The sequence below is a fragment of the Mustela putorius genome, unplaced genomic scaffold, assembly GCF_011764305.1.
Source record: "Mustela putorius furo isolate JIRA1106 unplaced genomic scaffold, ASM1176430v1.1 tig00000450_pilon_pilon_pilon, whole genome shotgun sequence".
Lineage (NCBI taxonomy): Eukaryota > Metazoa > Chordata > Mammalia > Carnivora > Mustelidae > Mustela > Mustela putorius.
The window spans coordinates 13,748,359-13,775,263 of record NW_025421385.1 but is presented as its reverse complement, the minus strand read 5'-3'; the positions used below and the strand labels follow the sequence as shown (position 1 = coordinate 13,775,263).

The following is a 26,905-nucleotide window of genomic DNA, read 5'->3' as shown; positions in this document are numbered from 1 at the left end:
TTGCTGTGTTATATGCCCAGGAACAATTATACCCTTAAACAAGTGTTGGGCATTACAATTTAAAAGTGTTCTTTATATATTATGATATCACAATTGATTATCATAACTCGATCATTAGACTTATTGTTATTATTACTAACAATAATAACAAAACAAACTCAAGGAGGCTAAGTGAACCGACTAGGGTCACACACTAGTATATGCCAGAGCTGTGCCCAAACCTTCTGACCCCAGGCTCTTTCTTTGTGTGAAATCATCTTGCAAAGCTTTGTTTCCCACAAAGTGTATTTCAGGCATTATTCAGTAGGTTGGGGGGAGAGTCATTTTGTAGATACAGAGGTTCTTCCTTGGTACTCTGAACTCAAAACAGTGAATGGATGATGTATTCATTTGTTTACTTGTTCATTCCTTTATTCCCAGCTGGAATCCCAAGTCATATCTAAGAACATTTATTCCAGGGTCCAGACATTCTGAGCACCATATCAAAGAAGGGAGCCAAGGGAGTGACCAAGGAGAAACCACAGGGGCAGCAAGAATGGCAATAAAAGATGAAAACCCGGAGGAAAACCTCAAAAGCTGTGAGAGAGTTTCAAAGGACAGAAGCAGAGAAGGGTGTCATTGATGCTGAGAGTCAAATAAAATTATAACCAAACAGTGCTCATTGGATTTGGCAACATGGAAGCAATTCTCAGTCTTAGAGAAAAGCTTCTGTAAACGTTTTTGGTCAGAAGCCAAACTACAGTAGATTAAGGAGTGCAGGAATATGTTCTAGAAGGCACTATAGATGCAGGCTACTGTTTCCGGTGCCCCAATTATCAGTCGGAGAGGTCTGTGGGCAGTTAGGGGGCTCCGCACTCCCTAGACCTGGGGCCAGGTCAGCTTCAGTGACTTCTTCATACCTGGGTATGGGAAAAAAGGAAAAAAAGTTGTGAGATTTTTTTTTTTAAGATTTTATTTATTTATTTATTTATTTTGATAGGCAGAGATTACAAGTAGGCTGAGAGGTCGGCAGAGAGAGAGGAGGAAGCAGGCTCCCTGCTGAGCAGAGAGCACAATGCGGGGCTCGATCCCAGGACCCTGGGATCATGACCTGAGCTGAAGGCAGAGGCTCTAACCCACCGAGCCACCCAGGCACCCCTGAGATTTTTTATATAAACATAAACAAAAAAAAATTTTTTTTAAAGATTTATGTATTTATTTTAGGGGCATCTGGATGGCTCAGTTGGTTATGTGTCAGCTCAGGTCATGGTCCCAGGGTCCTGGGACTGAGCTCTTCATGGGGCTCCCTGCCTGCTGTGTTCCCTCCCTTGCATGCTCTCTCTCTCTCTCTGTCAAATACATTTTTATCTTAGAGAGCAGGGAAGGGGCAAAGTGAAAGGGAGAGAGAGGATCTCAAGCAGACTCCCTGCTGAGCCCAGAGCTGGACCTCAGGACCCTAAGATCATGACCTGAGCCAAAACCAGGAGATGGACACTCAACAGACTGACCCACCCAGGTGCCCCCCAAAAGTTTTTTTTTAAATATAAAACTTGCTTTTAGCTGAATTTCAAATTTCTTTATTGTAAATAAACATTTTAGAAAGCAGGACTTATTTTCTATGCTTCTGTATTATAAAGGATTTTGTCATTTAAGAGCAAATTTTTCTGGATATAGTTTTATTAAAACATGATCATTTGTTCACCAAATGGTCCTAAAGAAAGGGCAGATTACTTTTTCCTATGAGCCTTTACTTTTCTATGTCGTGAAGGATCAGGTAACAGGAACACAACACAACACGAGGACATATAGCATTTTATGAGATGAATTCCAAAGCAGCAGAAAATAAGATTATCAGTGAGTAATGAAATAGAAGAAGAGAAATATGGATCTGTAGTTGCTGTTCAGAGTCTCAGAAATCTAATCATCACTTCAGTGAAACAAATAAATCTTAATGAATCATCTAGTACTCCCTTGAGATTTCATTACATAAATATTTAAAAGCAGGTAACTTCGGCACCTCTGCACCAACTCTTTTTTGTGGCCTAAAGTGTTGGGAAAAATCTAATACCTGTTCTTTTCCTGCCTAAAGTATTGGAAGATTATAACATAAGCTTATGATACAAGCACATTTGCTGTACTTCCTCCATGATGATTCATTGTCCAGACTGTTGAGGAGCGGAGAGCATCTTTTGAAGGTAAATATTCAAGGAGAGAGGTGGTCTCTTCACATAAATGTCCAGCACGTGCAAATCCCAGAAAAGTTACATAGTAAATACATTGACATAAAAACTTCTTAACAAGCTAGTCCTGATTTTCATTGTCTACTTTTCTTAAAATACTGTGTGATTTTTTGAGATTATTTTGCAACCCAAACATTCTCTTTTATTCGTAATGTACTAAAGCTTCGTGCAACTAAATCTGATTATGAGTAAGTAGGCTAAATTATTTACTTGTAATGTGCAGTGAAATTCTGAGCTGACTCAGTTTTGAAAATAATTCTGATTTCTTTTACTTACAGATGTTAAATCTTTTGGTGGAAAAGACATGATTATGTTGAGAGCAGGAACTCCTGCTGACACACTGATACCAACGGGGGTTAGTGGCCAGTGTGGGAAAGATGCTGCTTTGATTCTGCCACGAAAGGAGCGAGGTTAAAAGGAGGAAACAACAGGACTTGATAAAGCGCAGAACTTGAACAGAATCAAGAACTTCGGGGAAAGGATTAGCCATTGCAAAGAGGGATATATGCTTCTCTGAGAGAAAGACGAAAGGGGAGAAATGAATTCACAGAAGCCCAGTTTTGTGTAAATAACCTTAAATTTCTTAACATTTCTGTAGGCCACTGGCAAGAAGGGGTGTAGTCATGGAATTGAGGGGTTTGGAAAAAAAAAAAAAAAAGCAAGTTTAGAGAAGCTGTTTAACATGATGCAACAGATGCAACAGAGTCCTGGAGAAAAATTTCCCAGCAGTAGAAAAGGTCCAGGTAACCTGGCAAAGCAGGGCACAAGCCATTCAGGATAGTGTTGCGATTTGAACCATTAGCTTTTATAAACGTACCCAAATGCAGAAACCAAAACCCTAAAGCAAATTAGAGATTACCACGTTGCTTGTAGTAAAACGGACATAAGTGTGAACTTTTGGCCACGTTCCAATTATGTGAACCATGCACTTGCAGGTACTCAGTGGTGTGCCTGGAATAAATGAAGGAACACGAGTGGATAAATATGTGCATTATATATGTTGTGTTCCCTCTGGGAGTTCATTATCAAGATGACCACAATAGCCTATTGTCTTGGCTTTTTGCTGATAATGGCTACAGAGAAAAATATGCCAACGTTTTGCAGAATTCATGGCCATCTGGAGAAAAATAGTCACTATTTCCTTTTTTTTAAATAGTCACTATTTCTTAATGGGAGGATTCTAAATATGTATGGTTATAATTTGGAAATTAGTAGAAGCTTTATTGCTTCTTTCCTTCCGGACTCAAATTTCTTATCTAAGAAAGACAGCTAATAATATTGGTAATTTGTGCTATTTCCAGGTACCATTCTAAGCATTTCACTTCTAGTGTATATAGTACCTAAAAGATAGGTATTACATTCACCTTTATTTTATAGGTGAGAAAACAAAGGAATAGAACAGTTAAGAAGGTCAAATTCATTTGTCAAAAAAAAAAAAAAAGCCACTTTTCAAATCCAAATCATTAGACTACAAGCCTACATACCTAAAACCATGGTAAATATCTATTTACATACTTAAAAGAGTTCCTTTGGAATTCTGAAATTTAAAAGGTCATTGGAGCATAAAACTATAGTCATCAAGAAGGATTTATAAGAAAGTCTTCAATATCCACAAAATTCAGAAAAAAGCTAACTTCTCAGGGGGATAAAAGTAAAAAGAAAGACACTTGAATGGGATCAGAGGCAAATGAAGTCACGGATCCTTGTGAGGCATCTTTCTTCTTGTTTTCAAATCCAGAATGCACAGAGACCAGGAATGAGAGAATGTGCCAAGGTACCCTCAGATTCGCAACATAAACTTCACACAAGCATTTTTTAAAAAAATATATTTATTTGACAGACAGAGATCACAAGTAGGCAGAGAGGCAGACAGAGAGAGAAGGGGAAGCAGGCTCCCTGCCGAGCAGAGCCCAATGCGGGGCTTGATCCCAGGACCCCGGGACCACGACCCGAGCCGAAGACAGAGGCTCCAACCCACTGAGCCACCCAGGTGCCGCTTCACATAAGCTTTTGCAACATGATTTCCTCACTGACAGTTATGATGATACATAAAATGTATCTTTTTGTTAGAGCACAAAACTAGTATATCTTTAAGTTAAAATTTAGGATTAACAAAACCTTCCCTCATCGTATGCTGTGACCCCAGCCTTCCAAGGATGGGTAGTACCTTTCCTCTATCATTGAAAGTATACTATAGGAAATTTTGAAAAGCACTGTTCAAGGGCAATAATTATGTGTAGCAAATTTATCTAGGAATTAAAGCTAAAATATTTTTATCTTTAGGAAAATATTTTAGAAGCCACAAAGAATTTTAAAACATGGAGACTGTAATTCCTTCATCTCTGCTTCTTGGTCGGTAGAATTACCCATGAGCTGGAAGGGCTTCAGTGTGCATTATAGGGAAGAGAGTGCACAGTCCAGATCATTGTAATAATTAATTTGCCATCGCTACTCTGTACCGAGAATACCAGTGCAGAAAGAGCCCGCGACGTAATTGCTGACAAATATGCTGTGTGTATTGAAAACCAGAAAATTTGCAGCTGCCGCCCAGACTTCCCCATTGTGCAGACTGACAATGAGCCACAAAAGGGACATGAGGTAAATGTAGGGTGTACGCTGCAAGCCATTTTGATCAAATATCTGGGGGGACAATTTAATATGAAATATCAGCTGGTAGAAGACAGCAGCTGCCCATTTCGAGGGATGACTCAAGCTAAAAACTTTAGCTCCTATTTTATAATGAAAGATTGACAATATGTCAACCTTCATTTGGGGGACGCTGGGGGAAATGCTGGGTTTGCATGTGTAAGGGGTATGCATGCAAACTTCCAAAGATCTGAAGCAACGGTTTTTCTCAATCTTGTCAGAAGTTATTTAGAAATCCAGTATGCAGAATCTGCCTTAGGTGACTTCTCGTTATTTCTAAATCTTTCTGTATACATAGCTTGGACTCCCAGAGACAGAAATCTCAGTTTCTCTTACGTAGACCTCTACAGTCCTCAGTTCCAGCCCAGATGGGCCTCATTTATAGAGTGACTGGATATATCCAATTCCTGTACTTTCTGAGATGTTGGCAGCACTAATGAACTTGCTTCTGGGCTCCGGCCACTACCAGCTTCGCTTGGAGCTTTCTGTGGCCTGGGAGTGGATTACTTCCCAGCTTCTAGAATTTTGTTGCTGTCACCTCTGCTTCTGATCTTCTTGTTCCCGTGGGTAAAAGCCCTTATAAACATATCTGTCCATTTGATCCAGCAATGTTACCTAGAGGTCCTGCTAATTTTTAATGGAAAATATTTGGACAAGGGAAATCTCTTTTAAATGTCAAAATTCTGAATATTTGCACAGTAATGAAGGAGGGAATTTGAAGACTAAAGATCTTGGAGTTCATCAACTTCCACTGCATCTAAGGGGAAATAAAAATCATCCAGTTTTTTATGACTCTCAGATTCCTGTAGGATATGAGGTTTATAGAATTGCTTCTATTTTCACATCAGGACTTTTCAATCCATTCGAAAATTCATTTCTCTCTGAATTTTGCTTCTGTGACTCTTTCCCATTGAATGTCTGGCTGGTGAGGCTGTGGGCTGGCCCAGTACGCAGGCCCAAATCCACTGACATCCAGGAAGTCCAGACAGCCATGTGTCTGCTGCTGCCTGAGGATCTGGCCAAGTGTGCTGTATCTGAGGGAACCAAGGCTGTCACCTACTACACCAGCTCTAAGTGACCCGGGCCTAACATGAATAAAGGGTAGACTACTAAAAAAAAAAAAAAATAATGAGGAGGAGGAGGAGGAGAGGGGGCAAAGAGACTCTCAAGGCAGGCTCTACGCTCAGCACAGACCCAATATGGGGCTCATCTCAAGACCCTGATCATGACCTGAGCCAAAATCAAGAGTTGGGGGGCACCTGGGTGGCTCAGTGGGTTAAAGCCTCTGCCTTTGGCTCAGGTCATGATCCCAGGACCCTGGGATCGAGCCCCACATCAGGCTCTCTGCTCGGCGGGGAGCCCGCTTCCTCCAATCTCTCTCTCTGCCTACTTGTGATTTCTGTCTGTCAAGTAAATAAATAAAAATCTTTAAAAATAAAAAAAAAACATCAAGAGTTGGATGCTTAACTGACTGAGCCACTCGAGTGCTCCCCGCTATTGTCATTTCTAAATCAAGTGTGTTCACAAGTTCACAAGTGTGTTCACAAGTAGCTGAGATGCTTCAACCATTTCCCCACTGTCTCCCTCCAGCCTTTCTTCAGTGAAGCGCGAGACCTCTTCCTTCCAGCATCCCTCCCCTTCCTCCCTTTTCCCTTCCCTCCCCCTCCCTCCCTGCTCCCCTCCCTATGCCTCCCTCTCTTTCTGTATTTCTTTCTACTAAACTGATACAGATCATATTCTGCTGTGCACATGTTTTGTTCCTTTTTCTACCCAAGGATCTTCCACTACCATCAACTCTTCAGTGAGAATACATTTTAATGACTAATGTTTGACCATGTACACTTTACACAATCCTTTTATTTCACACCTTTCTTTCCCCCTCCCACTGTAAACCATGCATGTTTGCTGCTGCCTTCCTGACAGGGATACTTAGTCCCTCGTTAAGTGTTTCAATTTCACTCCATAGTCCCCAAACTTTCACTCCATAGTCCCCAACCTTCTCCTTCTCTTGGTCTTAATCCTCTTTTTCTTTCACCCTTTGATCTCTCAGTCTCTACAACATTTGATCCTTTGCCTGATAATCTTAGGTACACTCTCATCAATTAAAAAAACAACAACTCAAAAACACTTTGACTTTCTGTCCCCTCAGAGCACAACTGACGTGCACCAGATCTCATTTTCTGGTTTCCCCAGCTCCTCTTTAAACTCTTCCAATCAAACTTTTGTTGCCTCCCCTCTATCGAAGATGAACTCAAAGGCAACCATAAGCTTCCTAGTAGGGTCAGGAGCCTGAACCTGGCCAGTGGTCCTTCAACGGTCTTCCTCTTCCTCAGCATCCTTCAAAATACTATAATCCTTGGCTCTATGGCTTGTCTTCCTAGAGCTCCCCCCGCCCCTCACTGCTTTTACATCTTCTTCTCTACTAACTCCCACTTCATTTCTACCCCATTTGTCTTACACTTCGTTTTTTTCTGTAGCAACCAAGTCAACTGTCATGGAAATTTCTGAACTTGAATTCTAGTCCTCCCACCGGGGTCTAGAGCTCTGTTTACTATTATCTTCTACTTGCTACCAATTATAGTTAGAATCAGAAGTAGGTATCAGTATAAGTTGACTGATGCCTATCTATAATTAAATACCTTTCATTTTTATGAAACTGATCTATTGATGCATCTGTATATTTATATCTGTTTATTTCTTTCTATATATCAAAAGCAAGAAAAGCAGCCTGAAGGCTATCAAATATAACTAAAAAAAGAAATCAATGAGAATCAAAGAGCTTATTCAACGAATATCTTAAATGTATGGGAAAAGGAGGACATGAATAAGGACTACCAAAAAAACTCTTTAGCAAATAGATTCCAAGACATTTTTGTGTAATATACAAATGGAATAGTGAATCCCCTGTTAATATATAGATTTATGAAAGTCTATGTAAAAATAAAGTGAAAGATAAAATTCATGTAAAATAAAATAAGCAGTTTGGAGTCAAGTAAAGTTTATGAGATAAATTATATTTCTCTTGAGTTTGGTTTAGCAGACAAAATAGACCTTAATTTTATACCTAGTTGAGTTTGTATTATTGAGTGTATAGAGTCCATGGTAGCTAGGTCCTAGGTAAAATCTGCCTCATCACCCCTTATAATGATATCTGTCTACAAATTAAATTTTGCAACCATAAAATAATGTAGTTGAAAGGCTTATGCCCAAATGTTTCTGGCGTAAGTAAAAATATGAGTACCTAAGTTTTGGAAGGTTGTCTTAGAAAGGATGACAAAAGTTGCTTAGAGTTTAGGGTCTGGTCTAAAGAGTTAGCATTTAGAGTATGGTCTTCAGGGAAGATTAACAGTCCTTGTTCTCAAGGGTTTTTGTTTTCTTTGATCTTTTACCATATCTCTTTGGAAAAATATCTTCAACAATATCCCGTAGTCCTTTGTTATTATTATTTCTTGCCATTCCTTTTTCCTGATAAAGAGCCACTTTGTGTTTTCATATGTTGAAGGGTATAATTCTCCCCTGTAAGTACATATAACAAAGACTATACAGAAGGTAACACAACGTAATCAAAAGAACATTAAGAGAAAAAATTTGCTTCAGTAGTTGAACCAGTATTAAATTTTTCTTAAATATTTATTTAAATATTTATTTCAAAGCATGTTGAAGACAAACGCCAGAATCTGGCCAGTTCTAGCTTTTTTTTCCCCCCAGTGTTCCAAGATTCATTGTTTATGTGCCACACCCAGTGCTCCATGCAATATGTGCCCTCCTTAGTACCTATCCAGAGGCTCATCTAACCCCCCCCCGCCACAAAACCTCAGTTTGTTTCTCAGAGTCCACAGTCTCTCGTGGTTCATCTCCTCCTCTGATTTCCTCCAATTCACTTCTCCTCTCCATCTCCCAATGCCCTCCGTGTCACCTCTTATGCTCCACAAGTAAGTGAAACCATATGATAATTGATTTTCTGTGCTTGACTTATTTCACTCAGCAGAATCTCTTCTAGTCCTGTCCATGTTGTTACAAAAGTTGGGTATTCATCTTTTCTGATGGAGATGTAATATTCCATTGTACACAGTCGCCAAACTGTGGAAAGAGCCAAGATGCCCTTCAACAGAACAATAAATAAAAAAGATATGGTCCATATATACAATTCTGGCTCTTTAATTCTCACTTCGCACCAGCGGATGCTCATGAATACCCAATCCCGTTTTTCTTTTTAGATCCAAGACTGATCCTGGGCAGGGAGAAAGGATGGAGGTGGGGAAACATCAGGAGCTGTGATGGGGGACCTGACATCAGAGCACCATCACTGCTATTCCAGACCTGACCTTGTGCCTCATAGCTGACCCCCGGGTTTGGTGTCCTGTACCTAAGCATCTGTCTCAGGATCCTGCCTCATGTCCTAGAAGGGAATTGTCACATTCATTAATTCACTTGTTCACTCACTCAATAAAATTTACAGTGCTTAGTATGTGCCAGATGCTAGGCTATTTGTTAGTACAGAAACGTGAAGAGGTGTCTAACCTACAGAATTATAAATAAGTAATGCACACATCTTAGAGGACTTTACACCCTGTTGGCATTCTCCTACCACCAGAACCACTGTGCTCTACCTAGGTGACACCCATCCCAAATTTGTACTTCTTCTTCCGCAAGGAAGACCCTTTCTACGTCCTAAAGCCCTTTAATGATAGGAAGCAAATTGAATATACACTAGTTATTCCCTGTGATTGTGTGACTTTTTGGAAAGAGAGAAAACCCAAGAGACTAATAACAAACCTTCCTCTTACATAGATTCTCCAAGTCTTCATACATTTTGTTACTAACTACAGCATGTCCACTCAACTTCCTGGGCAAGACACAAATATGAAACTTTTTCCCGCCTTGTTTCATCTAATACCTACAATGACACCATAGGGAAAACTCTACGTCAATGTTGGGTCTGTCACTTCTTTTAAGTTCATTTGGTTGAAATGTTGTAATATTTTTTCTGACAAATAAAAGTATTTCAAATTCAGCAAAGAAAAACTAATAAGTAACAAAATTAGGGGTAAATTACCATTCTACTTAGATACCCTATAAAATTATAAATACCATTAATATTTTGATACATTTGCCTTTAAATCTCAAAAGGTAGGATTTTTCTAAACAAAGATATGGTCATTTTATACGTTATTTGCTATAGCATATCCTCACTTACTATATTTCTTACAACAAGAAGTAATATTTTAGATGTAATTTTAATAGCATAAAATTCTATGTGATGGGTACTGAATAATTAGCTAATTCCACTTCCTAATTAATGTTTATTAAGTTGTCTATTACAAATTATTCTGGGATGAATATCCCCACGCCATCTCAGTTTGGTAGTCGTTGGGATGATCATTTGACCCATCACTGCTCAATGAGATATAAGCAGAAATGTACAAAGTAAAGCTTTCAAATAAAAACAGACCAAATCAGGGCATTAGGGTCTTTCATCTTGTATCTTTCTCCTTTATTTCTATCTGGAATATGGAAGTGATGCCTAGAGATGCATCTCTGCCAGCTTGCAAGCCTACAGAAAGATGCCATACCATAAGGAAGGTGAGGTTCAATCCTTGAACTAACTCAATCAGAATTCCCCCAGGCATCCTATACCTGGGAAATACAATCCTTTTCTAATTTAATTTTGCTAAAATTCTCCACATAACTATGATTTTTTTTCTCCTTGAGTGGTGGCTCAGTGGAATGCAAGTGTTTTTAGAGTTTACTATTTAAAAATGTGTTTAGTTGCCACTCAATTCCAAAACAAAGAGCTTAAATAAAACATGGTCAGGGCGCCTGGGTGGCTCAGTTGGTTAAGCAACTGCCTTCGGCTCAGGTCACGGTCCCGGAGTCCCGGGATCGAGTCCCGCATCAGGCTCCCAACTCCATGGGGAGTCTGCTTCTCTCTCTGACCTTCTTGCCTCACATGCTCTCTCTGTCTCTCTCAAACAAATAAATAAAATCTTAAAAAAAAAAATGGTCAAAGGTGTAAATAGACTGTCTCCACAAAAAGAAAAGAAAAAGAAGATATGCAAATTGCTAATAAGAACATAAAATGCTGAAACTCATTGCTAATTAGGAAAATGCAAAATCAAATCACAATGAAATGTACAAGAATCACTAATGACTTCTCATGAATTAGAATAGCTATAATTAAAATTAATTAAATTAGTTAAAAAAATGAAAATATCCTGCATTGGTGAGGATATGGGAAACTGAGTCCTATTACTTTACTGACAAGAATTGAACATAGCCACTTTGGAAAATAATTTGGCAGTTTCTTATAAAATTAAACATAAATTACCATTTGACCCAGCAATTCCAATCCTTGGACTCTATCAAGGAAATGAAAACATATATTCACACAAAGACATGTATACCGATGTTTATAGAAGCGTTGTTCATCTAAAACTAGAGTGAAAATTATCCACATATCCATCAATTGGTATATGAATAAATAAATAAAAATATATATACTGTATCCATTCAATGAAATCTGTACAGCACTAAAAAAGAAGAGATATACTGATACGTGTCACAGCATGAGTGAATCCCCAAAACAGTACCCTCAGTGAATGAAGCCAGAGCAATAATCTACATATTGTATGATCTCATTTATTTAAAATGTTAAAAGGCAAACTGCTAGAGATAAGAGAGATTGGTGGCTGTAGAAGCTGGCGTTAACTGTAGAACCAAGGCTGGCTATAGAAGCTGGCTTTAACTGCTAAAGGAATTAACAGACTTTGGAAGAGGGCGATAGAAGTGTTTGAAAACACGACTGTAGTACTGACTATGCAACTATAAGTTACTAAAATCATTAAGCTATTCACTTACATCAGGTGAATTTTAAGGTATATAAGGTATACCTCAATGCAGCTGGTTTTTAAATATTTCTGAATATTCTCATCCCAAGCGGACTATGCCAGTTAAATTATTTTGGGTAGTTAGAACAGTAAGGCCAAATGGTTTAGATAAAATAGTCTTGAGGCAGTTTAAAAACTTGACTTAAGCACGAGTTACAATTTATGCAGAAGAAAAATCTCAAGCTACAAACAGGGATGATTCAGAAGAGAAGGGAGAGAGGAGCCCCTGCCCAGTATACAGACCAACATCTGAAAGGAGACCAAGTTAGGTCACTCTCTCTTGGGAAGCCAAAAAATTTTTTGAAACCTTCCCATATAGAAAGATGTCCTAAACCCTCGGTCTAAGACAGGATCATTTATTTTCATTCTTACCGGAGCATGTTAGACAGTTTCCAACATTTGTTCTTTACTAATTCGCCGCTCTGTGAAGTATTAACAATCTCCAGTTTGCAGATGAGAAAACAGACTCCCCAGCAGCCAGAAAAGGTGAAACAGAGCCTCAGAGCCAACCCAGTGTAATTCCAGACGGAAGCCCTCAGCGTTAACCTTTACGACGTGTTGTTTCAATCTCCTTTGCCCACCCTAGAGTCCCAGTGCTTAAAACAGCAAAAGACACTTCGAAAGTAACTAATATTTCTCAGATGAATTTCAGTCTTTCTACATATGGAGGTAACTAATTATGTTGCATTCTTAATAATCTTGTAGGAATAGGCTGAAATTATTAGCCATAATATTTTTTTAATATTATATGGTTTCTTCCCTTCTCAATTATTAACACTAATGGGAGTATTTTATAATGTAGAGCCTCCAGAAATCATCCTCGTTTTGTTGTTTTTATAGTGCTGTGGATTTTAGAGCCTAAATCCTACTCCCTTAGAAGGCTAACTGTCTTGATTTAGGAATGGACAATTGCATTGTCCTTCCCAAACTCCATCTCTACAATTCTAGAATTCTATTATCCATTTATCCCTCGGTGTGCAGACAGAAGACCAAGTAATTCTTTCCACTGATATTCTCCTCTTCCTCATTTTCTTATCTACCTTTACTAGGAATAATATCCTCCCTGTCACTCAGACTTAGAAATCTGATAACCATGCCCAGTAATTGCCCAATTCCTATCGTTTCTGCCACCACAACACAACATCCCTCAGACCATGGACATCTGATTCCTGCATGTAACCCTCTAGTCCTTTACAAAACATCTCATCTCACCGGGTTTTTATTACCAAAGAATTGATCCCTGATTGTCAACTTTGGTTTTTTTTTTTTTGTTTTTTTTTTTTGTCCCATAAAGAATTTCCCCAAGGGGAAGTTCATAATATCTCATTAGCTCCAACTTGGTGACTTCTGAACATGGCTGGCTGGGTATGATTCAACATGAAACCAGAGTGTGAAACATGGAGCCAAGAGAGATGCGACCACAAATCAAAATGTCAAATGTCAAGGAATTCACGTAGCCTGTGCTATGTGTCTGACCCAGTTTACTGTTATCGTTTGAGTTTTGTTCGTTTGCCTGTTTTTGTTGGGGAAGAGCAGAAAGCTTTGATGAAAGCTATTATGTGGTAAGCCAGTTATGGATGAGAGAAAAATATGGGGAAGCAGGAGTAAATGTTTGGAAATGAACCGGGAATATGTATTTGGCATATGTACATATTTGGGGATGTTGGATGGCATACTAGAGAATTTGGACTTATTTCTACATAATTAATGTGATAAAAACATAAGCCGGAAGTTATTTTGTAGAACATTTAATAGTGATTTTTCTTATATATATATAGAAGTATATTTCCATTTGAAAAGCCCATTTTACTCCAGAGAGCTGGAAGAAGTCAAATCATTTAGAAAATGAAACCTCAGGATTAATATTTAAGACATAAGAACAATAAACACAGAGTTATGATTTTCAAAAGATCAATCTATTACAAAATTAAGTTTGCTAACTTGCTTATACATCCCCAGCCCACAGAAACACCATCCTCCTATAATAGATTTACAAATAAAGTTTGTGTAGCCTAGAACACTCAGCTTCCATTGTCATGTCCCTTGACCATCTTAGAATTTCATTTTACTGAGTTTTTTTTATTGAGGCAGGGGATGGAGGAGAAGAGGCAGCGGGAGAGAATCTTAAGCAGACTCCACACACAGTGCGGAGCGTGACACAGAGCTCAATCTCACAACGCTGAGATCATGACCTGACCTGACATCAAGAGTTGGACGCTTAATCGACTAAGCCAACCAAGCACCCCTCATTTTACTGGACTTTTTATGCAAAATTCTTATGAACTTTTCTCCAGAATTCTGCCTCTGTGCCTTTACAATATATTATTAGCGTGTCCATTGAAGAATGTATTTTATTTTGCAGGTGTACATATGAATTCACTTCTCTGGAGTGCATTTATTTTGGTTTCTACTATCTCATCTCATTTTGGTGGAGCTCTGCATTGCTTTATTGAGGGTAGGACATCATTCTCCTGGTGCATGAACTGGCAGCCATCCACTGTTATGCTTTCTCTGGCATTTTGTTCACTTCCTTTACATACTTGCCACACCAATTTGTTCTTCTGCACTCCAATACTTTTTATAATTTAATAAGATTGAACCAACCTCAACATACTATGAAAATAATGACTATTACAAAATCATGATTGCAGTTGTTATGAATACTAATAGCTTTGACTGCCATTATGAGCACTTTAGCCTTTACTGGAACACTTTGGGTTGCTTCTAAGAGTTTATTAACATATTAACAAACTTAATATAACACACTGGACACTTAGTTGGTGCCAAGCATTGGATTAGACCCAAGGAAATTCTAAAGCAAAGAAGAAATACACATTTACCACAGAGAGGATAAAATACAGTAAAACAAAAGGTCTTTTCTTAAATAACTATGTGAACTAACCAAAGATCATCCACTTAATTGTTTTTTCTTTTTGCTACAGACCTAATAAATGTTTGGTTTTTTTATTGCTATATGGAGACATACGAACAGAGACAACTCTCTGAATTCACTGGTCTTTTTGATCTAGTAATATACAACAATGGAGCGAATTACAACTAGAATTTAGAATTTCAAAATGCCCGTTAAGTGAATTATCTCAGTAATTCTTCATAAACTCTGCGATTTAAAGAAAACAGGTTTTTTCTACATGCTTTACTAGTGAGACAAAAGTTAGTCATAGAGGCCAATATTACTTGTTTGAAGATTTACAAATATAAGCCCCCAAATCATTTTATTCCAAGAGATTATATGAGAGTTGGTAGTTACACAAGATAGACATTTAACAAATATATATTAAATGAATAATATGCTTTTGATATTTGATGCCACAATTTCATCCAAATTCAATATGAGGTCTGCCTCGTTGAAAGGTTTTTCATCCACAACCAATTAAAAGCAGGGCAAATCAAGTACAATAAAGTGTAAGGGTTTCAACAGGGAAACATTTTTAAGTTGCATTGTTGTCCAAATCAAATAACTGTCTCATAAAAAATCATAATTAGATTCATCTCACAATCCCAGAAATACATAAATATTTATGGAAATTGCTCATCAGAGTTATACAACAGAACTCTGCCATACCATTGTTTCTCCTTTTTCCTCTGTAACCTATCATGAGAGGAACTTAAATTTTATGATGTTGTTTTAGAAAATTGGAATTATATTAGTGTATAAAATATCACCAAGCTATTTAGTCAACGTTCTAGGATTTTTATTCTGAATGTGCTAGGCTTTTGCATCTGTTAATTCCCCGTTGATTACTTGAAATTCTTTCTCCTTCTGCCAAACATCAGTTACCAAGGCCTCTTGATTTCCCAGTCCTGGTGGCTTTTCTCCTACTAAATTGAAAAATCTGAAAACCTACAGAAGGAATTACAGTCACACCACCTCAGAGGCATTGTGTCAGGACTAATGAAGTAATAGACTATGAAGTGCTTTGAACTTTCAAGAGAAAGATGTTATAATAAATGCAAAATTGTAGTCATCACACCAAAGTGGCATCATTTTATACTTTGTCAGAAGTAAAAATGTGATATAAAATATTCTCATGAAATCCAGCTGATTGCTCTGAGAAGAATGAGTATTGAGTTCATTTCTTATGACTGGGATAGATCCACATACTGTGAAAGTTTTACCAACCAAAAATTTCCTTTTGGTCACAGAAGATGCTAGCATGTGTCACAGCAGAGACATTCTAGGTATATTTAATTAGATGAAGTATTATGCATTCAGAAACCTATGCGGATGGCTAAGATTGGCTATTGGACAGACATTATCAATAACCCATGATGCCCCTCTCTACAATCCACAGGAAGTTTAAGGAAGTACATTATGTAGATAAAGATTTAGAAGGTGGGCATTTACCCCAACAGTCAACCTTGGCCATTTAAGGGATGGTACTTGACAATGGAAAGTCCCAAGTTTCCTCTTTTGGTACAGAAACATCTGCAGAGATTTTTAACAGACTAATGATTCAGTTCTTTGTCTCAGTGAGCCCAAGATCAGCACTTTATCACTCCTTATAGGTCTTGTAATGCCTAACATAAAAAAATAAATCTACTTGAAAAGTGGTAGTTTCTTCCATTTATTTAGAAAGACAAACTCCCTGGATTAATTTACCAAAAGCTTGATCTTCAAAGGGGCAATCTTAGTGACATATTTGGCAAAAACTAATTAATGGAAGAATGGTGCGTAATTGCAAAGCAGATCCTGTAGATAATAGTCTTTTTTCTTTTTCCTTTTTTTAAAAAAGAACACCCAGTGCTCAAATGGCCACGTGAGGGCGCTAAAGCAGAAGCAAAGAGAGCCCTCCACCTAGCGCTTCTGAGACAGGCTTTCTCTCCCCCTCTAAAGACATGGTCCTTGCACAGCAAGGTAAAGAAGGTCTTTTGGAAAAGGCAGATGTGATGAGAGATGCATGCTTGCACATTACTATACATTTGGTCACTCACAAATTCTACAACAAACCTAGGAGTCTCTGCATCACATCCTTCATTCTCAGCAGGAACTTCATGTGAAACTGAGACTTTCCTCCAAGGCCACAGGATGTAACTTAATTCCTTTTCTCTCACAGTTCTTGCTTCATCTTCCATTCGATGATGGGTATTCTTTTCCACTAGCGTTTTCCCCACGGCTCTGACTCCTTTCTACACTCAAAAGTTCAAATTCCATTTATGATATTAATCTCAAAGCCACTTAACTAAGGACTTTCTGTGCTTGCTGGAGTGTTCGAGTGGGTTTTTCAGTCATTCCCTCTGCTAGGGAGGAGAGGGGTCCTTTGTTTGTTTAAAAGATTTCATTTTAGGGCGCCTGGGTGGCTCCGTGGGTTGAACCGCTGCCTTCGGCTCAGGTCATGATCTCAGGGTCCTGGGATCGAGTCCCGCATCCGGCTCTCTGCTCAGCAGGGAGCCTGCTTCCCTCTCTCCCCCTTTCTCTCTCTCTGCCTGCCTCTCCATCTACTTGTGATCTCTCTCTCTCTGTCAAATAAATAAATAAATAAATCTTTAAAAAAATTAAAAAAAAAGATTTCATTTTATTTCATTAAGATTTTATTTATTTGAGAGAGAGAGAGAGAGAGGGCACTCACAGAAGCAGGAAGAGCAGGAGAGGGAGAGGGAGAAGCAGGCTCCTTGCTGAGCAGGGAGCCCAATGCAGGGATCATGACCTGAGCCAGACACTTAAGCTACTAACCTACCGAGTCACCCAGGCACCCCCATATCTTTTAGCTCTTTTGCTTCTGAATTTTGATTAGTTATTTATATATGTTTTCCCATGCAACTGTAAGTTCCTTGTACACAGGAACATGTATTAACTTTACACTCTGTCCTCTGGGAAAGCTCTCAGTAAAAGGTGCACAAACAAAAGAGAAAAAAAATTCAATCTCCACTTTCAAGTAGAATGTAATTTTGTAGGGACCATGAATGAGGCACCTTAAAAAACTAATTAAAACTAAGGAGTTCATAATAATACATAGTCACAATATGAATTGCCCATAGCAATATTGTCCAGTAGAAATTAGGTAATTTAAAATTCTTTTAGTAGTCACATTAAAAAAGTAAAAGGAAACTAGTGGAATTAATTTTAATAACATATTTTCTTAAACCAATGTTAAGAAAATGTTATCTGAAGAAAATGTATCCAAAATGTTATCACTTCAACATGTGATCAATATAAAATATTTATTATGAGGTATTTTACATATTTATTTTGTCTTTGAAATCCAGTGTATATTTTACACTTGTCAGAAGTCTCAATACATTTGCAAAATTTTCATCAGAAATACTTAATCTGCATTTAGATTTTGTAACATTACAATTGAAAAGGTAAAGTTGAAAACATGTTCAAGTTGTTCCAAACACAAGTAAAAGTTTCTGATAATTAAATGAAGTAAAAAAAAGTTATTTTCCTTTAATATTTATATCCATGTTAACAAAACTGGTTCATCTTTTTTTAAATAATTAGCTTGACTTTTAAAAATTAGCCTATTCATTAAGTATATTCCCTAACTTTTATGTCAACTCAGGATTGCTAACATTAAATGCAAAGGCTGTGCATAAATTAAAAATAAACTCTAAGTTAACATCAACAAAGCATTCTTCCAATTTTTCCTATGTTTCTGCAAGCAATTTAACATTGTCAATTACAGTTAGAATGTTTTGACACTGGTTCATAAAGGTGTGTAAAATCTTTATTGTTTTGTATTATGTACAGTTTTAATTTTGATGTAAGTTACCATACATCTCTACCTAGTCACGAAGGTTTTCCTTTCCTTGGAGATTCAATTTTATATTATTCATTTATAGTGTAGTGTCAGTGAAAGAATATAAACCATACTGCTATTTTTTGTCTTTATTTATAAAATATTTGGCAAGCATGTCTTTGTTTTGAAAAAATCTTGAATTGGAATTAATAGTACAGTATAATAGTACAGTAAATCTTTTTAAAACTCCCCCACAACTCAACTCATCACCATAGGTGAGGAACTCAAGATCATTAGATTTCCTCATCTTGCATTTCTCCAATAGTTCCCCAAACTGGAAGTGAATCATAGTCTACCGCCACATACACTGAGCAGGTGGATTCATGAGACATTTTGTAGAATCATAGAATGGACTAAAGGAAGAAGGAAACAAAAAGTCTCTTGTAAAATTCCAAGATGCTACAGCACTGTCATCATGATGGCAACTAGTTTTTTCAATTTAGCTAAAATTCTTCTTTGGAGATATAGGAGATTCAGAGGTATCTATTCCATGCAGCTATGAATTGACCTTTCTTTGCATCTTTGGAAGTCCTTAGACAAAATATGCCCACCGTACTAATTGTACCATATCTCCTTTATTGTAACACTCAACTAAAGGGAAAGAAAAGGACATCCAGTTTAGGTCCAGCTGATCAATGATGATGTTAGAAAGCTCTTGTGTTATGGCTGTATGCTAGCTTAGTCGCAGATATTTCCTTTTTCATAAAATATCTCTTTAAGATTGTCTAACATTAGCTACCTCTCTGAAATAATAACTCCTTTTATAAATTTCCTTTCAAAATGATTTTCTCTGTGTATACAAAAATCCAAGTCATTTAAAGCTTCTTTAATAGGCTACAGTTATAAGCTCAGATTCTGTTAAAGTTTTAATATTTTGTGGTGATTGGACTATTTTTTAAAATATACTTATTATTTTTGAGAAATAATAAATTTGAGAAAGAGAGAGAGAATGAGGGGGAGAGGCAGAGGAAGAAGCAGACTTCCAGCTGGGCAGGGATCTGATCTGGAGCTCGATCCCAGGACCCTGGCTTCATGACCTCAGCCAAAGGCTGATGGTTAACCACCAACTGAGCCACCCAGGCACCCCGATTGGACTGTTAATTCTGATTTTAGGTGACTGATTTTGTTGGTTCCTTTTCAACTTTTTACCCTTGGAAAGAGAGTTATCAAATTCACTATGCATCTGCTAAAAATACCTGTTCATATTACCCACTTTATTATCTCTAAAAATCTTTTCCACAACAAATAGTTTCTCCTTTCGTTCTGCTGGGGCAAATTCTAATTGCCACTCATTGGGAGATTTGAGACCTATTTCTCTCTAGTTTTTCTCACTGTCTCACTGTACCCAGCACAGTGTTAGCTTGTGGCAATCTTGATTCTAGATCAGTAATATACCTTCATTTAAATTTAAAAATTATGACCATATTTATTTTTTTTAAATTATGACCATATTTATTATGACCATATTTAAAATTATTTAATTATAATTGAAATAGTGTAAGTATTCTCATATTACTAATTGTGGTTAAGTAGATATCACAGTGACTTAGAGTGTTAAAAACTGAAATAAACACCATCCAATGTTACATCAGGGCATAGAAAACATTTGTACTGAGTCATTCTGTTAATACTGTCTGGAGGGATGATGGATTTGTTTGTAATACTAGGAAGGATACCTAGCACTCTCGCCCACCCCACACACACCCTGCAGTTCAGTAATAATATTTATGGGATGCAACAAAGTACAACATATTTCTGCCAAAATAATACACTTGTGTTTAACAGAAAAACCCTTTACACTACTTCAGATTTTAAATTTAAATGTAAATTAATCAAAATTAAATAAAATTCAAAACTCAATTCTTCAGTCACATTAGCCATATTTTGAAGTTCTGAATAGCCTTGGGTGGTGATTGACTACCCTACTGAGCAGCACAGATCTAGACTGGACATTCCCCAAGATTACGGATAAACATAAAATTCTTATGGCCCACAGCACCCCATCTGTAAAAAATAAACAATTATGGATGGAATTTGATCTTTTTTTTTTCCATTTATTTATTTTCAGCATAACAGTATCATTATTTTTTCACCACACCCAATGCCATATCCAATTAATGATATATGTAAACACATGTTTATTTTATTCATTTATTTTTAAAGATATTATTTATTTACTTGTCGGAGGGAGAGGGAGACCATGAGCACAAATAGGGGGCGTGGCAGCAGCAGGCAGAGAGAGAAGCCATCTCCTCGTGGAGTAAGGACCCCGACGTGGGACTCGATCCCAGCACCCCGGGATGATGACCTGAGCTGAAGGCAGATGCTTAACCGACTGAGCCACCCAGGCGTCCCTAAACACATGTTTATAAATGCTATAAAACTCCCCCCGCCACTGCCCAAATTGAGACTTTACCTGGCATTAAATATTTGAAGGTAAAAAGGGGCAGAGAAAGGGCATCCCAGGCAGTAAGTGACAAGCCAAAAGAAAGCACAGATGGGAGATAGTGCAGGGGGGGAAAAAAAGGAAAGAAAGAAAGAACGAAAACTCCAGAAAGGTAAATTGAAGGCAGGAGCAGAAGGCCTTCAGGGCCAAGAGTTCACGTGATGCAATAAGTAATGTGGAATCTTTGAGGACTGCAAACAAGAAAGTTACTATGAAGGACGTTATTTTAGGAAAACTCATCTGGCAGCAGAATACACAGTGCATGGGAGAAGAAACCAGAAGAGTGTCACTAATTAGAGTCAGGTGATAAGGATCTGGATTGTGGCAGCTGGAAAGGAAATGCAGGAGAAATGGGAGCAAAGCATGACAAAGGAACCTCCTTGGGGCGTGGCTGAACGGAAACACAGGGCAGGAGGAAACTGTACATGGTATTAAGAGATTAGTGTAGGGGGCAGCTGGATGGCTACGTGGATCAAGTGTTTGATTTCTGGTTTTAGCTCAGGACACGATCTCATGGGTTGTGGGATCCAGCCCCTTGTGGAGCTCTGAGCAGCTCTCTGGGGAGTCTGCTTGAAAGATTCTCTCTCCTGACCCTCCCCTGCTCCTGGGAGAGTGCACTCTCTCTCTCTCTAAAAAATTAAAAAATAAATTAATAATAATAATGATAAATCTTTTTAAAAAAAGAGATTAGTTTACAAAAGTCTTTGTAATTCCTTCTAAAGAGGTATCATAATTATTTTTCTTTTCCTTCCTACCAAGTTGAGAATTCTAATCTGAAGAACAATGATGGCTATAAGCATATTTGGAGGAGATATCGGGACAGTAGTGCAACTACAAGGAGCCAAAAGAGGAAGGAAAGTAGGAAAAGCAAGAGAACCAGAAGAATGTTGTGCCATGGCAGCCCCACCAGGAAAATGGTTATAAAAGGAAAGATTGTCGACAGTTTGCAAAAGGCTTTGGTGATACCAAATCAGAGTTCAAACTTCATTTCCTTTGATTCCGGTTTTGGTGTGTTCTCTTTCAGTGATATTTGCTGATACTTTCTGCCCTGTACAAACTCTCCAAATGTAATTCTGAGTCCTCATCAATTTATTAATATGCATCATGTTCTCTCTTAATGAAAAAAAAGTAATCTCTCTGATCCCAGTGATAAGTCCTTAGGTAAAATAAAAAAAAATTTACATATGTTATGAAAAAAATTCTGTTTACTATTCTATTGAGGTAAAAATATCTGAAGAATAGAAAATACTGATTTTCTTCTTAACATATCTTAGACTAGACCATATAATTACAGAGGAGCTAGTAAGCATATGAGCTAAACAAAAATGATTGAGATATGAGAGCTAATATTTAAATATATGTGATCTAGAAAAATAAACATTACCATTAACTACTGAAGAATATGCAAATCAGGCAATCATTCAGGTTTAATTATATCACATGAAACTAAGCACACAAAATATGGAACTTAGTTTTCCTAATCAATGTATCTGTTATTTAAAATTTTAATTGTACTTTCTTGTCTTCTATAGCTATTCCTGCAAATATTTAAAGATTCAAATGAAAATATTGCCATTTAATTAAAAAGTAAATTCTACTTAAAATACTGAAAAAAACCAGAGATGTTATGTGTTATTTTACATCCAATGAAATAAAATATATTGTATTATAAATAAAGAAACATAAAACAGGATACATACGTGTAAAAAAATAATATGTGTGTAAAAAATCTCCAACTACATACATGTGTACTCATAGGTAAGAAGCCATATCAAAATGACAACACCCTCTATCTTTAATTATGTTGGAACAGGGGGATATTTTTCATCTTTTTCTTTTATTTCAAAATGTCTATGATAACAGTGGTTATATTTTGGAATCAAATTTAAAGATGTACAGTTAAAAAGAATGTTCTAAATGATTTTTTTAAGTTCACTGGGTCTTTTGGGATTAGTTTTATTCAACTTTTCTGCTCATGCTGATACTGTCATAGATCCAAGTATTTAACATGGAATTAAAAAAATGTAAGCACAAGGGCACCTGGGTGGCTCAGCTAGTTAAGCTTCTGCCTTCTGCTCAGGTCATGATCTCCAGGTCCTGGGCTCAGTCTCCCAGCTCAGCGGGGAGTCTGCTTCTCCCTCTCCCTTTCCTTCCCCTGTTTGCACTTTCTCTGTCTTTCTTTCCCTCTCCCTCAAATGAATAAATAAAATCTTTAAAAAATTCAGACACAAAATTTATTATATTAACTAACTTTTTATGCCATTTTTCGTGTTTGATAATTAGTTGGCAAATCCGAAAAGCAAAGAAAGGAATTCACGAAATTACTTAGATGAACCCATAACATACATTAAAAATTGTCAAGAGAATGACAGAGGAAAGGAAACTAGTTTCATTAAATCCATCTTTTGTGAAAAACCACTGTTCTGATGAAAATGAATATTTCTTTATACCTGCATACTTGCAGGTACAAATATCCACTGCATGGCATTGTATTTAAGGACTCAATCATATTCCTAAAGTACTTTTTTAATAAAAAATAAATGATGTAGTGATGAAACACGTTTGTGTTTGCTACAAAAATTCAATGAAACAATTTAATAATCTTCATAAAACATTTATTTACTTGAGTGTATAATTTGAGTAATCAATGGAAATTGCTTTAGTTCTCCACGGCCATGTACTCACATGATGTGTTCTCGGCCCAGAATTCAAAAATCCTCCTCTGTGGTGCGGACAGCATTCTAGACACATTGGATAAAAACTCTATTATAGTGACCGAACTTTATAGATGAAGATTTCATAGAAATAAAAAGCAAGGAAAAATTAAAAAACAGAACACCTTGATCCATGTCTCTTGGTCACAGCTATAGGTTTTCCTTGGGAAATAACTCTGGACAGAATTTGAGAGCCAAACTGAAGTTCCAGATACATGGCAACAGTAAATAAATAAACAGTCCATAGCAAAACAAAAACAAAAACAGGACAAGCGAAGTCAAGAGAGATGACAGACTGCAAGTATTAATCTGCAAGGGGTGTTATAAATACCTAATCCATACATAGCTTAAAATATGAGGGAAACGTAGAAAAATCAGAGAAAATGGACAAAGTACACAGATAGTTTTCTCTTTCTCACACAAAACACACACATGCAAAGAAAGATATAAATGTTTTGTAAACATGTGAAAATATGTTCAACCTCACTCTTAGTAACAGAAATGCAAATTAAAAAATAAACAGGTACCATTTGTGATGATATTATAGCCTCAAAATTCAAAAACTTTATTACATACTGTTACTAAGGCTATGGGAAATAGGTTCTATCATACATTATTGGTAGGTATCCAAAATGGTAAAATCTATTATTTTTGTATGTATGTATGTATGTATATATGTATGTATTTGACAGAGAGAGAGAGTTCACAAGTAGGCAGAGAGGCAGGCAGAGAGAGAGGGAAGCAGGCTCCCTGCTGAGCAGAGAGCCCGATGCGGGACAGATCCCAGGACCCTGAGATCATGACCTGAGCCGAAGGCAGAGGCTTAACCCTCTGAGCCACCCAGACACCCCGGTAAAATCTATTTAGCGCAGATTTGAAAATAACTCATAAAACGGCATATTAATTTACCCATTGCTTCAATTATCTTATTTCTAGGAATTTATGCTAAAGATGTATTTCAACAATACCAAAATATATGAATAAGTTTGTTCACTGTGGCATTATGTCTAACTGCAAAATAGAGGAAATGTCTCATTGCTCATAAATAGAATAGTTAAATATAGTAAATTATGTCCACATAATGGAAAACTCTGCAACTGAAAAAAAAAAAAGTAGAAAAAGTTCTATGAACATATGATATGGAGTGACTTTTAAAATACATTGTTAAGTGAAAAAAATCAAGTTGGAAGGATATATATTCTTGTTTTTTTTTTAAAGATTTTATTTATTTATTTGACAGAGAGAAATCACAAGTAGACAGAGAGGCAGGCAGAGAGAGAGAGAGGGAAGCAGGCTCCCCGCTGAGCAGAGAGCCCGATGCGGGGCTCGATCCCAGGACCCCGAGATCATGACCTGAGCCGAAGGCAGCGGCTTAACCCACTGAGCCACCAGGCGCCCCAGGATATATATTCTTGTATATATACTTTGTATGCATATACAATACATATATTTTGTATATTTTATATAAAATTATATCAAATGGAGGGGAAGAGAAAATGTATGTATTTAGTTTTTGTATAAAAAGCAGCCTAGGAAGGAAGGATATATCCAAAATGAATGGCATCACTGAGAACGAAAGGGCTGTGAGAAAAGAGATCAGACAAAGAAATTTCTCTGTTATATCTATTCATATAATCTTTACTTTTCAATAATGTTAGTACTTTAGCAGTCAAAAAATAAAAACAGATCCATAAGGACCAGAGGAAAAAGAAAAATAGAACACATTTAGGAAAAAAGAAAACTATATCTATATCAAATTAATAATATAACAATAAAGGATAAAATTGAATAACTTTTTTAAAAGATTTTGTTTATATATTTGAGAGAAGGAGAGAGCATGAGCGAGGGGAGGGGCAAAGGGAGAGGGAGAGAGACACTCTCCAGCAGACTCCCCCCTACCCGCCCGTCCTCCCGCCGCTCTCCCCACTACCCTGCGCTGAGCACTGAGTCCATCTCAGGGCTCAATCTTATGACCCTGAGATCATGACCTGAGCCAAAATCAAGAGTTAGTCGCCTAATTCACTGAGTCAACCAGTTGTCCCCAAAGTAACTTTTGAATATAGTACTCCGATGGTACCCCAAGTGGAATATATGCTAAGGATAGAAATAACTGCCAAGAAATTGTGAAGTTTACTCGATTTGTTTGTTGTTGAAAGTGATATTACTGGAGGAATAAAAACTTTTATTGTAAAATAGAGTCAATGAATAAGTGTGTTGACATTGTTGAACAAGACACAAATATGAAATTGAGGATGGAGATGAAGAATCTTATATGTTGAATTGGACCTTGAGATATCAGTGTGAACTATCTCTTATTCTCTTCTCTCTCTCTCTCTCTCTATATATATATATAAAACATATATATTTGTCTGTCTGTGTATACACACCCCCCCCCCCACATAGTCTAGAGGCAGTGAGAACTCCAGCACTTATCCTTGCAAATTAAAGCAAGGAAATGATGAGAAGAGGGTAGAACATTTTGTTTTGCCACAAAATTAGAAAATTCATTAAAAAGTATAAGCACAAGATCCAGGGGTTATTACAGGTAAAATATGGGTGGATTTGAATTTAAAAATTAATCAAAAGAATTTATTATAAGATATTAAGTTTTTAAAAATAATGTGAGTTCCTCTCCCTGATATGAGGAAGTGGGGCTGCAACGGGGCGGGGGGGGGGGTTAAGTGGGTAGGAGAAGAATCAATGAAACAAGATGGGATTGGGAGGGAGACAAACCATAAGTGACTCTTAATCTCACAAAACAAACTGAGGGTTGCTAGGGGGCGGGGGGTTGGACGAGGGTGAGGTTATGGACATTGGGGAGGGTATGTGCTATGGTGAGTGCTGTGAAGTATGTAAACCTGGCGATTCACAGACCTGTACCCCTGGGGATAAAAATACATTATATGTTTATAAAAAAATAAAAAAATATATAAAAATTTTAAAAATGAGGAAAAAAATAATGTGAGTGTCTAATTTTTTTTAAGCAGGGAAGGAAAGAAGGAATTGACTTCTTTACAAAAGAATACCAGCTAATAGATCAAGAAGGAATTACAGAATTAGGAAATCATTGTTTTAGAATTCTCAATGTAATAATTCATTCAGACAAGAATTGCCAACTGATGCTAAAACCATTGGGTAAGATGTGTTTGTTTAACAAGATAATCTTGAAGTCTTCAATTATTGCCCCAAACATTACCAACCGCGAAGTGTAAGAAGACGTCTTTTCAGAAGA

The 26,905-nt window shown here is 37.1% G+C and overlaps 1 long non-coding RNA gene across 3 annotated transcripts in view; it reads right to left on the bottom strand.

Moving 5' to 3' along the window:
• Nucleotides 1-414: 414 nt before the first annotated feature.
• The window catches only part of LOC101693555, a 52,621-nt gene continuing 26,130 nt past the window's right edge, over nt 415-26,905 (bottom strand). For 2 of the 3 annotated variants that reach the window (XR_001179572.2, XR_001179575.2), the window contains one exon: nt 23,578-23,700. This is a non-coding gene — a long non-coding RNA (uncharacterized LOC101693555). Of the gene's footprint in view, nt 900-23,577; nt 23,701-26,905 lie in introns of those variants that run through there. The other variant, XR_001179574.2, reaches the window with a different exon arrangement.